Genomic DNA, 10,069 nt, shown 5'->3' with positions numbered 1-10,069 from the left:
ACCTGGTGAAAAGTACCTTTTCGATTTTGTAACCTTTTCTTCTTGTCGTGCAAAATACAGTTATCTACTTGATACAATCCCCTGTGGCGCAATTGGTTAGCGCGCGGTACTTATACAGCAGTACAGCCGTGAAATGCCGAGGTTGTGAGTTCGAGCCTCACCTGGGGAAGAGTGATTTTTCGATTTTGTAAACTTTTCTTCTTGTCGTGCAAAATACAGTTATTTACTTGATACAATCCCCTGTGGCGCAATTGGTTAGCGCGCGGTACTTATACAGCAGTACAGCCGAGAAATGCCGAGGTTGTGAGTTCGACCCTCACCTGGGGAAAAGTACCTTTTCGATTTTGTAACCTTTTCTTCTTGTCGTGCAAAATACAGTTATCTACTTGATACAATCCCCTGTGGCGCAATTGGTTAGCGCGCGGTACTTATACAGCAGTACAGCCGAGAAAACCGAGTTTGTGAGTTCGAGCCTAACCTGGGGAAAAGTACCTTTTCGATTTTGTAACCTTTTCTTCTTGTCGTGCAAAATACAGTTATCTACTTGATACAATCCCCTGTGGCGCAATTGGTTAGCGCGCGGTATTTATACAGCAGCACAGCCGAGAAATGCCGAGGTTGTGAGTTCGAGCCTCACCTGGGGAAGAGTGATTTTTCGATTTTGTAACCTTTTCTTCTTGTCGTTCAAAATACAGTTATCTACTTGATACAATCCCCTGTGGCGCAGTTGGTTAGCTAGCGGTACTTATACAGCAGTACAGCCGAGAAATGCCGAGGTTGTGAGTTCGACCCTCACCTGGGGAAAAGTACCTTTTCGATTTTGTAACCTTTTCTTCTTGTCGTTCAAAATACAGTTATCTACTTTATACAATCCCCTGTGGCGCAATTGGTTAGCGCGCGGTACTTATACAGCAGTACAGCCGAGAAAACCGAGTTTGTGAGCTCGAGCCTAACCTGGGGAAAAGTACCTTTTCGATTTTGTAACCTTTTCTTCTTGTCGTTCAAAATACAGTTATCTACTTTATACAATCCCCTGTGGCGCAATTGGTTAGCGCGCGGTACTTATACAGCAGTACAGCCGAGAAAACCGAGTGTGTGAGTTCGAGCCTAACCTGGGGAAAAGTACCTTTTCGATTTTTTAAACTTTTCTTCTTGTCGTGCAAAATACAGTTATCTACATGACACAATCCCCTGTGGCGCAATTGGTTAGCGCGCGGTACTTATACAGCAGTGCAGCCGAGAAATGCCGAGTCTGTGAGTTCGAGCCTCACCTGGGGAAGAGTAATTTTTCGATTTTGTAAACTTTTCTTCTTGTCGTTCAAAATACAGTTATCTACTTTATACAATCCCCTGTGGCGCAATTGGTTAGCGCGCGGTACTTATACAGCAGTACAGCCGAGAAATGCCGTGGTTGTGAGTTCGACCCTCACCTGGGGAAAAGTACCTTTTCGATTTTGTAACCTTTTCTTCTTGTCGTGCAAAATACAGTTATCTACTTGATACAATCCCCTGTGGCGCAATTGGTTAGCGCGCGGTACTTATACAACAGTACAGTCGAGAAATGCCAAGGTTGTGAGTTCGAGCCTCACCTGGGGAAGAGTGATTTTCGATTTTGTAACCTTTTCTTCTTGTCGTTCAAAATACAGTTATCTACTTGATACAATCCCCTGTGGCGCAATTGGTTAGCGCGCGGTACTTATACAGCAGTACAGCCGAGAAATGGCGAGGTTGTGAGTTCGAGCCTCACCTGGGGAAGAGTGATTTTTCGATTTTGTAAACTTTTCTTCTTGTCGTGCAAAATACAGTTATCTACTTGATACAATCCCCTGTGGCGCAATTGGTTAGCGCGCGGTACTTATACAGCAGTACAGCCGAGAAATGCCGAGTCTGTGAGTTCGAGCCTCACCTGGTGAAAAGTACCTTTTCGATTTTGTAACCTTTTCTTCTTGTCGTGCAAAATACAGTTATCTACTTGATACAATCCCCTGTGGCGCAATTGGTTAGCGCGCGGTACTTATACAGCAGTACAGCCGAGAAAACCGAGTGTGTGAGTTCGAGCCTAACCTGGGGAAAAGTACCTTTTCGATTTTTTAAACTTTTCTTCTTGTCGTGCAAAATACAGTTATCTACATGACACAATCCCCTGTGGCGCAATTGGTTAGCGCGCGGTACTTATACAGCAGTGCAGCCGAGAAATGCCGAGTCTGTGAGTTCGAGCCTCACCTGGGGAAGAGTAATTTTTCGATTTTGTAAACTTTTCTTCTTGTCGTTCAAAATACAGTTATCTACTTTATACAATCCCCTGTGGCGCAATTGGTTAGCGCGCGGTACTTATACAGCAGTACAGCCGAGAAATGCCGTGGTTGTGAGTTCGACCCTCACCTGGGGAAAAGTACCTTTTCGATTTTGTAACCTTTTCTTCTTGTCGTGCAAAATACAGTTATCTACTTGATACAATCCCCTGTGGCGCAATTGGTTAGCGCGCGGTACTTATACAACAGTACAGTCGAGAAATGCCAAGGTTGTGAGTTCGAGCCTCACCTGGGGAAGAGTGATTTTCGATTTTGTAACCTTTTCTTCTTGTCGTTCAAAATACAGTTATCTACTTGATACAATCCCCTGTGGCGCAATTGGTTAGCGCGCGGTACTTATACAGCAGTACAGCCGAGAAATGGCGAGGTTGTGAGTTCGAGCCTCACCTGGGGAAGAGTGATTTTTCGATTTTGTAAACTTTTCTTCTTGTCGTGCAAAATACAGTTATCTACTTGATACAATCCCCTGTGGCGCAATTGGTTAGCGCGCGGTACTTATACAGCAGTACAGCCGAGAAATGCCGAGTCTGTGAGTTCGAGCCTCACCTGGTGAAAAGTACCTTTTCGATTTTGTAACCTTTTCTTCTTGTCGTGCAAAATACAGTTATCTACTTGATACAATCCCCTGTGGCGCAATTGGTTAGCGCGCGGTACTTATACAGCAGTACAGCCGTGAAATGCCGAGGTTGTGAGTTCGAGCCTCACCTGGGGAAGAGTGATTTTTCGATTTTGTAAACTTTTCTTCTTGTCGTGCAAAATACAGTTATCTACTTGATACAATCCCCTGTGGCGCAATTGGTTAGCGCGCGGTACTTAAACAGCAGTACAGCCGAGAAATGCCGAGGTTGTGAGTTCGACCCTCACCTGGGGAAAAGTACCTTTTCGATTTTGTAACCTTTTCTTCTTGTCGTGCAAAATACAGTTATCTACTTGATACAATCCCCTGTGGCGCAATTGGTTAGCGCGCGGTACTTATACAGCAGTACAGCCGAGAAAACCGAGTTTGTGAGTTCGAGCCTAACCTGGGGAAAAGTACCTTTTCGATTTTGTAACCTTTTCTTCTTGTCGTGCAAAATACAGTTATCTACTTGATACAATCCCCTGTGGCGCAATTGGTTAGCGCGCGGTATTTATACAGCAGCACAGCCGAGAAATGCCGAGGTTGTGAGTTCGAGCCTCACCTGGGGAAGAGTGATTTTTCGATTTTGTAACCTTTTCTTCTTGTCGTTCAAAATACAGTTATCTACTTGATACAATCCCCTGTGGCGCAGTTGGTTAGCGCGCGGTACTTATACAGCAGTACAGCCGAGAAATGCCGAGGTTGTGAGTTCGACCCTCACCTGGGGAAAAGTACCTTTTCAATTTTGTAACCTTTTCTTCTTGTCGTTCAAAATACAGTTATCTACTTTATACAATCCCCTGCGGCGCAATTGGTTAGCGCGCGGTACTTATACAGCAGTACAGCCGAGAAAACCGAGTTTGTGAGTTCGAGCCTAACCTGGGGAAAAGTACCTTTTCGATTTTGTAACCTTTTCTTCTTGTCGTTCAAAATACAGTTATCTACTTGATACAATCCCCTGTGGCGCAATTGGTTAGCGCGCGGTACTTATACAGCAGTACAGCCGAGAAAACCGAGTTTGTGAGTTCGAGCCTAACCTGGGGAAAAGTACCTTTTCGATTTTGTAACCTTTTCTTCTTGTCGTTCAAAATACAGTTATCTACTTTATACAATCCCCTGTGGCGCAATTGGTTAGCGCGCGGTACTTATACAGCAGTACAGCCGAGAAAACCGAGTTTGTGAGTTCGAGCCTAACCTTTGGAAAAGTACCTTTTCGATTTTGTAACCTTTTCTTCTTGTCGTTCAAAATACAGTTATCTACTTTATACAATCCCCTGTGGCGCAATTGGTTAGCGCGCGGTACTTATACAGCAGTACAGCCGAGAAAACCGAGTTTGTGAGGTTCGAGCCTAACCTGGGGAAAAGTACCTTTTCGATTTTGTAACCTTTTCTTCTTGTCGTTCAAAATACAGTTATCTACTTGATACAATCCCCTGTGGCGCAATTGGTTAGCGCGCGTTACTTATACAGCAGTACAGCCGAGAAATGCCGTGGTTGTGAGATCGAGCCTCACCTGGGGGAGAGTAATTTTTCGATTTTGTAAACTTTTCTTCTTGTCGTTCAAAATACAGTTATCTACATGATACAATCCCCTGTGGCGCAATTGGTTAGCGCGCGGTAATTATACAGCAGTACAGCCGAGAAATGCCGAGGTTGTGAGTTCGAGCCTCACCTGGGGAAGAGTGATTTTTCGATTTTGTAAACTTTTCTTCTTGTCGTTCAAAATACAGTTATCTACTTGATACAATCCCCTGTGGCGCAATTGGTTAGCGCGCGGTACTTATACAGCAGTACAGCCGAGAAATGCCGAGGTTGTGAGTTCGACCCTCACCTGGGGAAGAGTAATTTATCGATTTTGTAACCTTTTCTTCTTGTCTTGCAAAATACAGTTATCTGCTTGAAACAATCCCCTGTGGCGCAATTGGTTAGCGCGCGGTACTTATACAGCAGTACAGCCGAGAAATGCCGAAACTGTGAGTTCGAGCCTCACCTGGGGAAAAGTACCTTTTCGATTTTGTAACCTTTTCTTCTTGTCGTGCAAAATACAGTTATCTACTTGATACAATCCCCTGTGGCGCAATTGGTTAGCGCGCGGTACTTATACAGCAGTACAGCCGAGAAAACCGAGTTTGTGAGTTCGAGCCTAACCTGGGGAAAAGTACCTTTTCGATTTTGTAACCTTTTCTTCTTGTCGTGCAAAATACAGTTATCTGCTTGGTACAATCCCCTGTGGCGCAATTGGTTTGCGCGCGGTACTTATACAGCAGTACAGCCGAGAAATGCCGAGGTTGTGAGTTCGAGCCTCACCTGGGGAAGAGTAATTTTTCGATTTGGTAAACTTTTCTTCTTGTCGTTCAAAATACAGTTATCTACTTGACACAATCCCCTGTGGCGCAATTGGTTAGCGCGCGGTACTTATACAGCAGTACAGTCGAGAAATGCCGAGTCTGTGAGTTCGAGCCTCACCTGGGGAAGAGTAATTTTTCGATTTTGTAAACTTTTCTTCTTGTCGTTCAAAATACAGTTATCTACTTGATACAATTCCCTGTGGCGCAATTGGTTAGCGCGCGGTACTTATACAGTAGTACAGCCGAGAAATGCCGAGGTTGTGAGTTCGAGCCTCACCTGGGGAAGAGTAATTTTTCGATTTTGTAAACTTTTCTTCTTGTCGTTCAAAATACAGTTATCTACTTGATACAATCCCCTGTGGCGCAATTGGTTAGCGCGCGGTACTTATACAGCAGTACAGCCGAGAAATGCCGAGGTTGTGAGTTCGAGCCCCACCTGGGGAAGAGTAATTTTTCGATTTTGTAAACTTTTCTTCTTGTCGTTCAAAATACAGTTATCTACTTGATACAATCCCCTGTGGCGCAATTGGTTAGGGCGCGGTACTTATACAGCAGTACAGCCGAGAAATGCCGAGGTTGTGAGTTCGAGCCTCACCTGGGGAAGAGTGATTTTTCGATTTTGTAAACTTTTCTTCTTGTCGTGCAAAACACAGTTATCTGCTTGATACAATCCCCTGTGGCGCAATTGGTTAGCGCGCGGTACTTATACAGCAGTACAGCCGTGAAATGCCGAGGTTGTGAGTTCGAGCCTCACCTGGGGAAGAGTGATTTTTCGATTTTGTAAACTTTTCTTCTTGTCGTGCAAAATACAGTTATCTACTTGATACAATCCCCTGTGGCGCAATTGGTTAGCGCGCGGTACTTAAACAGCAGTACAGCCGAGAAATGCCGAGGTTGTGAGTTCGACCCTCACCTGGGGAAAAGTACCTTTTCGATTTTGTAACCTTTTCTTCTTGTCGTGCAAAATACAGTTATCTACTTGATACAATCCCCTGTGGCGCAATTGGTTAGCGCGCGGTACTTATACAGCAGTACAGCCGAGAAAACCGAGTTTGTGAGTTCGAGCCTAACCTGGGGAAAAGTACCTTTTCGATTTTGTAACCTTTTCTTCTTGTCGTGCAAAATACAGTTATCTACTTGATACAATCCCCTGTGGCGCAATTGGTTAGCGCGCGGTATTTATACAGCAGCACAGCCGAGAAATGCCGAGGTTGTGAGTTCGAGCCTCACCTGGGGAAGAGTGATTTTTCGATTTTGTAACCTTTTCTTCTTGTCGTTCAAAATACAGTTATCTACTTGATACAATCCCCTGTGGCGCAGTTGGTTAGCGCGCGGTACTTATACAGCAGTACAGCCGAGAAATGCCGAGGTTGTGAGTTCGACCCTCACCTGGGGAAAAGTACCTTTTCAATTTTGTAACCTTTTCTTCTTGTCGTTCAAAATACAGTTATCTACTTTATACAATCCCCTGCGGCGCAATTGGTTAGCGCGCGGTACTTATACAGCAGTACAGCCGAGAAAACCGAGTTTGTGAGTTCGAGCCTAACCTGGGGAAAAGTACCTTTTCGATTTTGTAACCTTTTCTTCTTGTCGTTCAAAATACAGTTATCTACTTGATACAATCCCCTGTGGCGCAATTGGTTAGCGCGCGGTACTTATACAGCAGTACAGCCGAGAAAACCGAGTTTGTGAGTTCGAGCCTAACCTGGGGAAAAGTACCTTTTCGATTTTGTAACCTTTTCTTCTTGTCGTTCAAAATACAGTTATCTACTTTATACAATCCCCTGTGGCGCAATTGGTTAGCGCGCGGTACTTATACAGCAGTACAGCCGAGAAAACCGAGTTTGTGAGTTCGAGCCTAACCTTTGGAAAAGTACCTTTTCGATTTTGTAACCTTTTCTTCTTGTCGTTCAAAATACAGTTATCTACTTTATACAATCCCCTGTGGCGCAATTGGTTAGCGCGCGGTACTTATACAGCAGTACAGCCGAGAAAACCGAGTTTGTGAGGTTCGAGCCTAACCTGGGGAAAAGTACCTTTTCGATTTTGTAACCTTTTCTTCTTGTCGTTCAAAATACAGTTATCTACTTGATACAATCCCCTGTGGCGCAATTGGTTAGCGCGCGTTACTTATACAGCAGTACAGCCGAGAAATGCCGTGGTTGTGAGATCGAGCCTCACCTGGGGGAGAGTAATTTTTCGATTTTGTAAACTTTTCTTCTTGTCGTTCAAAATACAGTTATCTACATGATACAATCCCCTGTGGCGCAATTGGTTAGCGCGCGGTAATTATACAGCAGTACAGCCGAGAAATGCCGAGGTTGTGAGTTCGAGCCTCACCTGGGGAAGAGTGATTTTTCGATTTTGTAAACTTTTCTTCTTGTCGTTCAAAATACAGTTATCTACTTGATACAATCCCCTGTGGCGCAATTGGTTAGCGCGCGGTACTTATACAGCAGTACAGCCGAGAAATGCCGAGGTTGTGAGTTCGACCCTCACCTGGGGAAGAGTAATTTATCGATTTTGTAACCTTTTCTTCTTGTCTTGCAAAATACAGTTATCTGCTTGAAACAATCCCCTGTGGCGCAATTGGTTAGCGCGCGGTACTTATACAGCAGTACAGCCGAGAAATGCCGAGTCTGTGAGTTCGAGCCTCACCTGGGGAAAAGTACCTTTTCGATTTTGTAACCTTTTCTTCTTGTCGTGCAAAATACAGTTATCTACTTGATACAATCCCCTGTGGCGCAATTGGTTAGCGCGCGGTACTTATACAGCAGTACAGCCGAGAAAACCGAGTTTGTGAGTTCGAGCCTAACCTGGGGAAAAGTACCTTTTCGATTTTGTAACCTTTTCTTCTTGTCGTGCAAAATACAGTTATCTGCTTGGTACAATCCCCTGTGGCGCAATTGGTTTGCGCGCGGTACTTATACAGCAGTACAGCCGAGAAATGCCGAGGTTGTGAGTTCGAGCCTCACCTGGGGAAGAGTAATTTTTCGATTTGGTAAACTTTTCTTCTTGTCGTTCAAAATACAGTTATCTACTTGACACAATCCCCTGTGGCGCAATTGGTTAGCGCGCGGTACTTATACAGCAGTACAGTCGAGAAATGCCGAGTCTGTGAGTTCGAGCCTCACCTGGGGAAGAGTAATTTTTCGATTTTGTAAACTTTTCTTCTTGTCGTTCAAAATACAGTTATCTACTTGATACAATTCCCTGTGGCGCAATTGGTTAGCGCGCGGTACTTATACAGTAGTACAGCCGAGAAATGCCGAGGTTGTGAGTTCGAGCCTCACCTGGGGAAGAGTAATTTTTCGATTTTGTAAACTTTTCTTCTTGTCGTTCAAAATACAGTTATCTACTTGATACAATCCCCTGTGGCGCAATTGGTTAGCGCGCGGTACTTATACAGCAGTACAGCCGAGAAATGCCGAGGTTGTGAGTTCGAGCCCCACCTGGGGAAGAGTAATTTTTCGATTTTGTAAACTTTTCTTCTTGTCGTTCAAAATACAGTTATCTACTTGATACAATCCCCTGTGGCGCAATTGGTTAGGGCGCGGTACTTATACAGCAGTACAGCCGAGAAATGCCGAGGTTGTGAGTTCGAGCCTCACCTGGGGAAGAGTGATTTTTCGATTTTGTAAACTTTTCTTCTTGTCGTGCAAAACACAGTTATCTGCTTGATACAATCCCCTGTGGCGCAATTGGTTAGCGCGCGGTACTTATACAGCAGTACAGTCGAGAAATGCCGAGGTTGTGAGTTCGAGCCTCACCTGGGGAAAAGTGGCTTTTCGATTTTTTAACCTTATCTTCTTGTCGTGCAAAAAAAAGTTATCTACTTGATACAAATCCCTGTGGCGCAATTGGTTAGCGCGCGGTACTTATACAGCAGTACAGCCGAGAAATGCCGAGGTTGTGAGTTCGAGCCTCACCTGGGGAAGAGTAATTTTTCGATTTTGTAAACTTTTCTTCTTGTCGTTCAAAATACAGTTATCTACTTGATACAATCCCCTGTGGCGCAATTGGTTAGCGCGCGGTACTTTTACAGCAGTACAGCCGAGAAATGCCGAGATTGTGAGTTCGAGCCTCACCTGGGGAAGAGTAATTTTTCGATTTTGTAAACTTTTCTTCTTGTCGTTCAAAATACAGTTATCTACTTGATACAATCCCCTGTGGCGCAATTGGTTAGCGTGCGGTACTTATACAGCAGTACAGCCGTGAAATGCCGAGGTTGTGAGTTCGAGCCTCACCTGGGGAAGAGTGATTTTTCGATTTTGTAAACTTTTCTTCTTGTCGTGCAAAATACAGTTATCTACTTGATACAATCCCCTGTGGCGCAATTGGTTAGCGCGCGGTACTTATACAGCAGTACAGCCGAGAAATGCCGAGGTTGTGAGTTCGAGCCTCACCTGGGGAAAAGTACCTTTTCGATTTTGTAACCTTTTCTTCTTGTCGTGCAAAATACAGTTATCTACTTGATACACTCCCCTGTGGCGCAATTGGTAAGCGCGCGGTACTTATACAGCAGTACAGCCGAGAAATGCCGAGGTTGTGAGTTCGAGCCTCACCTGGGGAAAAGTACCTTTTCGATTTTGTAACCTTTTCTTCTTGTCGTGCAAAATACAGTTATCTACTGGATACAATCCCCTGTGGCGCAATTGGTTAGCGCGCGGTACTTATACAGCAGTACAGCCGAGATATGCCGAGGTTGTGAGTTCGAGCCTCACCTGGGGAAAAGTGGCTTTTCGATTTTGTAACCTTTTCTTCTTGTCGTGCAAAATACAGTTATCTAC

At 44.6% G+C, this 10,069-nt stretch overlaps 35 non-coding genes across 35 annotated transcripts; all 35 read left to right on the top strand.

The window, feature by feature from the left end:
• The first annotated feature begins 77 nt into the window (after window positions 1-77).
• On the top strand, window positions 78-169 carry TRNAI-UAU (transfer RNA isoleucine (anticodon UAU)). The gene is given in 2 exon segments: window positions 78-115; window positions 134-169. It is a non-coding gene; the product is annotated as a tRNA-Ile (tRNA).
• Window positions 170-236: 67 nt separating this feature from the next.
• TRNAI-UAU (transfer RNA isoleucine (anticodon UAU)) lies at window positions 237-328 on the top strand. Its single transcript is given in 2 exon segments — window positions 237-274; window positions 293-328. It is a non-coding gene; the product is annotated as a tRNA-Ile (tRNA).
• Window positions 329-553: 225 nt separating this feature from the next.
• On the top strand, window positions 554-645 carry TRNAI-UAU (transfer RNA isoleucine (anticodon UAU)). Its single transcript is given in 2 exon segments — window positions 554-591; window positions 610-645. It is a non-coding gene; the product is annotated as a tRNA-Ile (tRNA).
• A 542-nt stretch (window positions 646-1,187) lies between these two features.
• TRNAI-UAU (transfer RNA isoleucine (anticodon UAU)) lies at window positions 1,188-1,279 on the top strand. Its single transcript is given in 2 exon segments — window positions 1,188-1,225; window positions 1,244-1,279. It is a non-coding gene; the product is annotated as a tRNA-Ile (tRNA).
• Window positions 1,280-1,346: 67 nt separating this feature from the next.
• TRNAI-UAU (transfer RNA isoleucine (anticodon UAU)) lies at window positions 1,347-1,438 on the top strand. The gene is given in 2 exon segments: window positions 1,347-1,384; window positions 1,403-1,438. It is a non-coding gene; the product is annotated as a tRNA-Ile (tRNA).
• Window positions 1,439-1,505: 67 nt separating this feature from the next.
• On the top strand, window positions 1,506-1,597 carry TRNAI-UAU (transfer RNA isoleucine (anticodon UAU)). The gene is given in 2 exon segments: window positions 1,506-1,543; window positions 1,562-1,597. It is a non-coding gene; the product is annotated as a tRNA-Ile (tRNA).
• Window positions 1,598-1,663: 66 nt separating this feature from the next.
• TRNAI-UAU (transfer RNA isoleucine (anticodon UAU)) lies at window positions 1,664-1,755 on the top strand. The gene is given in 2 exon segments: window positions 1,664-1,701; window positions 1,720-1,755. It is a non-coding gene; the product is annotated as a tRNA-Ile (tRNA).
• A 384-nt stretch (window positions 1,756-2,139) lies between these two features.
• On the top strand, window positions 2,140-2,231 carry TRNAI-UAU (transfer RNA isoleucine (anticodon UAU)). Its single transcript is given in 2 exon segments — window positions 2,140-2,177; window positions 2,196-2,231. It is a non-coding gene; the product is annotated as a tRNA-Ile (tRNA).
• Window positions 2,232-2,298: 67 nt separating this feature from the next.
• Window positions 2,299-2,390, top strand: TRNAI-UAU (transfer RNA isoleucine (anticodon UAU)). The gene is given in 2 exon segments: window positions 2,299-2,336; window positions 2,355-2,390. It is a non-coding gene; the product is annotated as a tRNA-Ile (tRNA).
• Window positions 2,391-2,457: 67 nt separating this feature from the next.
• TRNAI-UAU (transfer RNA isoleucine (anticodon UAU)) lies at window positions 2,458-2,549 on the top strand. Its single transcript is given in 2 exon segments — window positions 2,458-2,495; window positions 2,514-2,549. It is a non-coding gene; the product is annotated as a tRNA-Ile (tRNA).
• A 66-nt stretch (window positions 2,550-2,615) lies between these two features.
• TRNAI-UAU (transfer RNA isoleucine (anticodon UAU)) lies at window positions 2,616-2,707 on the top strand. Its single transcript is given in 2 exon segments — window positions 2,616-2,653; window positions 2,672-2,707. It is a non-coding gene; the product is annotated as a tRNA-Ile (tRNA).
• Window positions 2,708-2,933: 226 nt separating this feature from the next.
• Window positions 2,934-3,025, top strand: TRNAI-UAU (transfer RNA isoleucine (anticodon UAU)). Its single transcript is given in 2 exon segments — window positions 2,934-2,971; window positions 2,990-3,025. It is a non-coding gene; the product is annotated as a tRNA-Ile (tRNA).
• Window positions 3,026-3,092: 67 nt separating this feature from the next.
• On the top strand, window positions 3,093-3,184 carry TRNAL-UAA (transfer RNA leucine (anticodon UAA)). Its single transcript is given in 2 exon segments — window positions 3,093-3,130; window positions 3,149-3,184. It is a non-coding gene; the product is annotated as a tRNA-Leu (tRNA).
• Window positions 3,185-3,409: 225 nt separating this feature from the next.
• On the top strand, window positions 3,410-3,501 carry TRNAI-UAU (transfer RNA isoleucine (anticodon UAU)). The gene is given in 2 exon segments: window positions 3,410-3,447; window positions 3,466-3,501. It is a non-coding gene; the product is annotated as a tRNA-Ile (tRNA).
• Window positions 3,502-3,568: 67 nt separating this feature from the next.
• On the top strand, window positions 3,569-3,660 carry TRNAI-UAU (transfer RNA isoleucine (anticodon UAU)). The gene is given in 2 exon segments: window positions 3,569-3,606; window positions 3,625-3,660. It is a non-coding gene; the product is annotated as a tRNA-Ile (tRNA).
• A 1,018-nt stretch (window positions 3,661-4,678) lies between these two features.
• Window positions 4,679-4,770, top strand: TRNAI-UAU (transfer RNA isoleucine (anticodon UAU)). The gene is given in 2 exon segments: window positions 4,679-4,716; window positions 4,735-4,770. It is a non-coding gene; the product is annotated as a tRNA-Ile (tRNA).
• Window positions 4,771-5,154: 384 nt separating this feature from the next.
• TRNAI-UAU (transfer RNA isoleucine (anticodon UAU)) lies at window positions 5,155-5,246 on the top strand. The gene is given in 2 exon segments: window positions 5,155-5,192; window positions 5,211-5,246. It is a non-coding gene; the product is annotated as a tRNA-Ile (tRNA).
• A 67-nt stretch (window positions 5,247-5,313) lies between these two features.
• On the top strand, window positions 5,314-5,405 carry TRNAI-UAU (transfer RNA isoleucine (anticodon UAU)). Its single transcript is given in 2 exon segments — window positions 5,314-5,351; window positions 5,370-5,405. It is a non-coding gene; the product is annotated as a tRNA-Ile (tRNA).
• A 67-nt stretch (window positions 5,406-5,472) lies between these two features.
• Window positions 5,473-5,564, top strand: TRNAI-UAU (transfer RNA isoleucine (anticodon UAU)). Its single transcript is given in 2 exon segments — window positions 5,473-5,510; window positions 5,529-5,564. It is a non-coding gene; the product is annotated as a tRNA-Ile (tRNA).
• Window positions 5,565-5,631: 67 nt separating this feature from the next.
• Window positions 5,632-5,723, top strand: TRNAI-UAU (transfer RNA isoleucine (anticodon UAU)). Its single transcript is given in 2 exon segments — window positions 5,632-5,669; window positions 5,688-5,723. It is a non-coding gene; the product is annotated as a tRNA-Ile (tRNA).
• Window positions 5,724-5,949: 226 nt separating this feature from the next.
• On the top strand, window positions 5,950-6,041 carry TRNAI-UAU (transfer RNA isoleucine (anticodon UAU)). Its single transcript is given in 2 exon segments — window positions 5,950-5,987; window positions 6,006-6,041. It is a non-coding gene; the product is annotated as a tRNA-Ile (tRNA).
• Window positions 6,042-6,108: 67 nt separating this feature from the next.
• TRNAL-UAA (transfer RNA leucine (anticodon UAA)) lies at window positions 6,109-6,200 on the top strand. Its single transcript is given in 2 exon segments — window positions 6,109-6,146; window positions 6,165-6,200. It is a non-coding gene; the product is annotated as a tRNA-Leu (tRNA).
• A 225-nt stretch (window positions 6,201-6,425) lies between these two features.
• TRNAI-UAU (transfer RNA isoleucine (anticodon UAU)) lies at window positions 6,426-6,517 on the top strand. The gene is given in 2 exon segments: window positions 6,426-6,463; window positions 6,482-6,517. It is a non-coding gene; the product is annotated as a tRNA-Ile (tRNA).
• A 67-nt stretch (window positions 6,518-6,584) lies between these two features.
• Window positions 6,585-6,676, top strand: TRNAI-UAU (transfer RNA isoleucine (anticodon UAU)). Its single transcript is given in 2 exon segments — window positions 6,585-6,622; window positions 6,641-6,676. It is a non-coding gene; the product is annotated as a tRNA-Ile (tRNA).
• A 1,018-nt stretch (window positions 6,677-7,694) lies between these two features.
• TRNAI-UAU (transfer RNA isoleucine (anticodon UAU)) lies at window positions 7,695-7,786 on the top strand. Its single transcript is given in 2 exon segments — window positions 7,695-7,732; window positions 7,751-7,786. It is a non-coding gene; the product is annotated as a tRNA-Ile (tRNA).
• Window positions 7,787-7,853: 67 nt separating this feature from the next.
• On the top strand, window positions 7,854-7,945 carry TRNAI-UAU (transfer RNA isoleucine (anticodon UAU)). The gene is given in 2 exon segments: window positions 7,854-7,891; window positions 7,910-7,945. It is a non-coding gene; the product is annotated as a tRNA-Ile (tRNA).
• A 225-nt stretch (window positions 7,946-8,170) lies between these two features.
• Window positions 8,171-8,262, top strand: TRNAI-UAU (transfer RNA isoleucine (anticodon UAU)). Its single transcript is given in 2 exon segments — window positions 8,171-8,208; window positions 8,227-8,262. It is a non-coding gene; the product is annotated as a tRNA-Ile (tRNA).
• A 67-nt stretch (window positions 8,263-8,329) lies between these two features.
• Window positions 8,330-8,421, top strand: TRNAI-UAU (transfer RNA isoleucine (anticodon UAU)). The gene is given in 2 exon segments: window positions 8,330-8,367; window positions 8,386-8,421. It is a non-coding gene; the product is annotated as a tRNA-Ile (tRNA).
• A 67-nt stretch (window positions 8,422-8,488) lies between these two features.
• Window positions 8,489-8,580, top strand: TRNAI-UAU (transfer RNA isoleucine (anticodon UAU)). Its single transcript is given in 2 exon segments — window positions 8,489-8,526; window positions 8,545-8,580. It is a non-coding gene; the product is annotated as a tRNA-Ile (tRNA).
• A 67-nt stretch (window positions 8,581-8,647) lies between these two features.
• TRNAI-UAU (transfer RNA isoleucine (anticodon UAU)) lies at window positions 8,648-8,739 on the top strand. Its single transcript is given in 2 exon segments — window positions 8,648-8,685; window positions 8,704-8,739. It is a non-coding gene; the product is annotated as a tRNA-Ile (tRNA).
• A 226-nt stretch (window positions 8,740-8,965) lies between these two features.
• Window positions 8,966-9,057, top strand: TRNAI-UAU (transfer RNA isoleucine (anticodon UAU)). The gene is given in 2 exon segments: window positions 8,966-9,003; window positions 9,022-9,057. It is a non-coding gene; the product is annotated as a tRNA-Ile (tRNA).
• A 385-nt stretch (window positions 9,058-9,442) lies between these two features.
• TRNAI-UAU (transfer RNA isoleucine (anticodon UAU)) lies at window positions 9,443-9,534 on the top strand. Its single transcript is given in 2 exon segments — window positions 9,443-9,480; window positions 9,499-9,534. It is a non-coding gene; the product is annotated as a tRNA-Ile (tRNA).
• A 67-nt stretch (window positions 9,535-9,601) lies between these two features.
• TRNAI-UAU (transfer RNA isoleucine (anticodon UAU)) lies at window positions 9,602-9,693 on the top strand. Its single transcript is given in 2 exon segments — window positions 9,602-9,639; window positions 9,658-9,693. It is a non-coding gene; the product is annotated as a tRNA-Ile (tRNA).
• Window positions 9,694-9,760: 67 nt separating this feature from the next.
• Window positions 9,761-9,852, top strand: TRNAI-UAU (transfer RNA isoleucine (anticodon UAU)). Its single transcript is given in 2 exon segments — window positions 9,761-9,798; window positions 9,817-9,852. It is a non-coding gene; the product is annotated as a tRNA-Ile (tRNA).
• Window positions 9,853-9,919: 67 nt separating this feature from the next.
• Window positions 9,920-10,011, top strand: TRNAI-UAU (transfer RNA isoleucine (anticodon UAU)). The gene is given in 2 exon segments: window positions 9,920-9,957; window positions 9,976-10,011. It is a non-coding gene; the product is annotated as a tRNA-Ile (tRNA).
• Window positions 10,012-10,069: the final 58 nt, after the last annotated feature.

The sequence above is a fragment of the Leiobunum rupestre genome, chromosome 1, assembly GCF_980474605.1.
Source record: "Leiobunum rupestre chromosome 1, qqLeiRupe1.1.hap1, whole genome shotgun sequence".
In the NCBI taxonomy this organism is placed as follows: domain Eukaryota; kingdom Metazoa; phylum Arthropoda; class Arachnida; order Opiliones; family Sclerosomatidae; genus Leiobunum; species Leiobunum rupestre.
The sequence above is the reverse complement of the archived record's forward strand: the minus strand, read 5'-3'. Positions and strand labels throughout refer to the sequence as shown.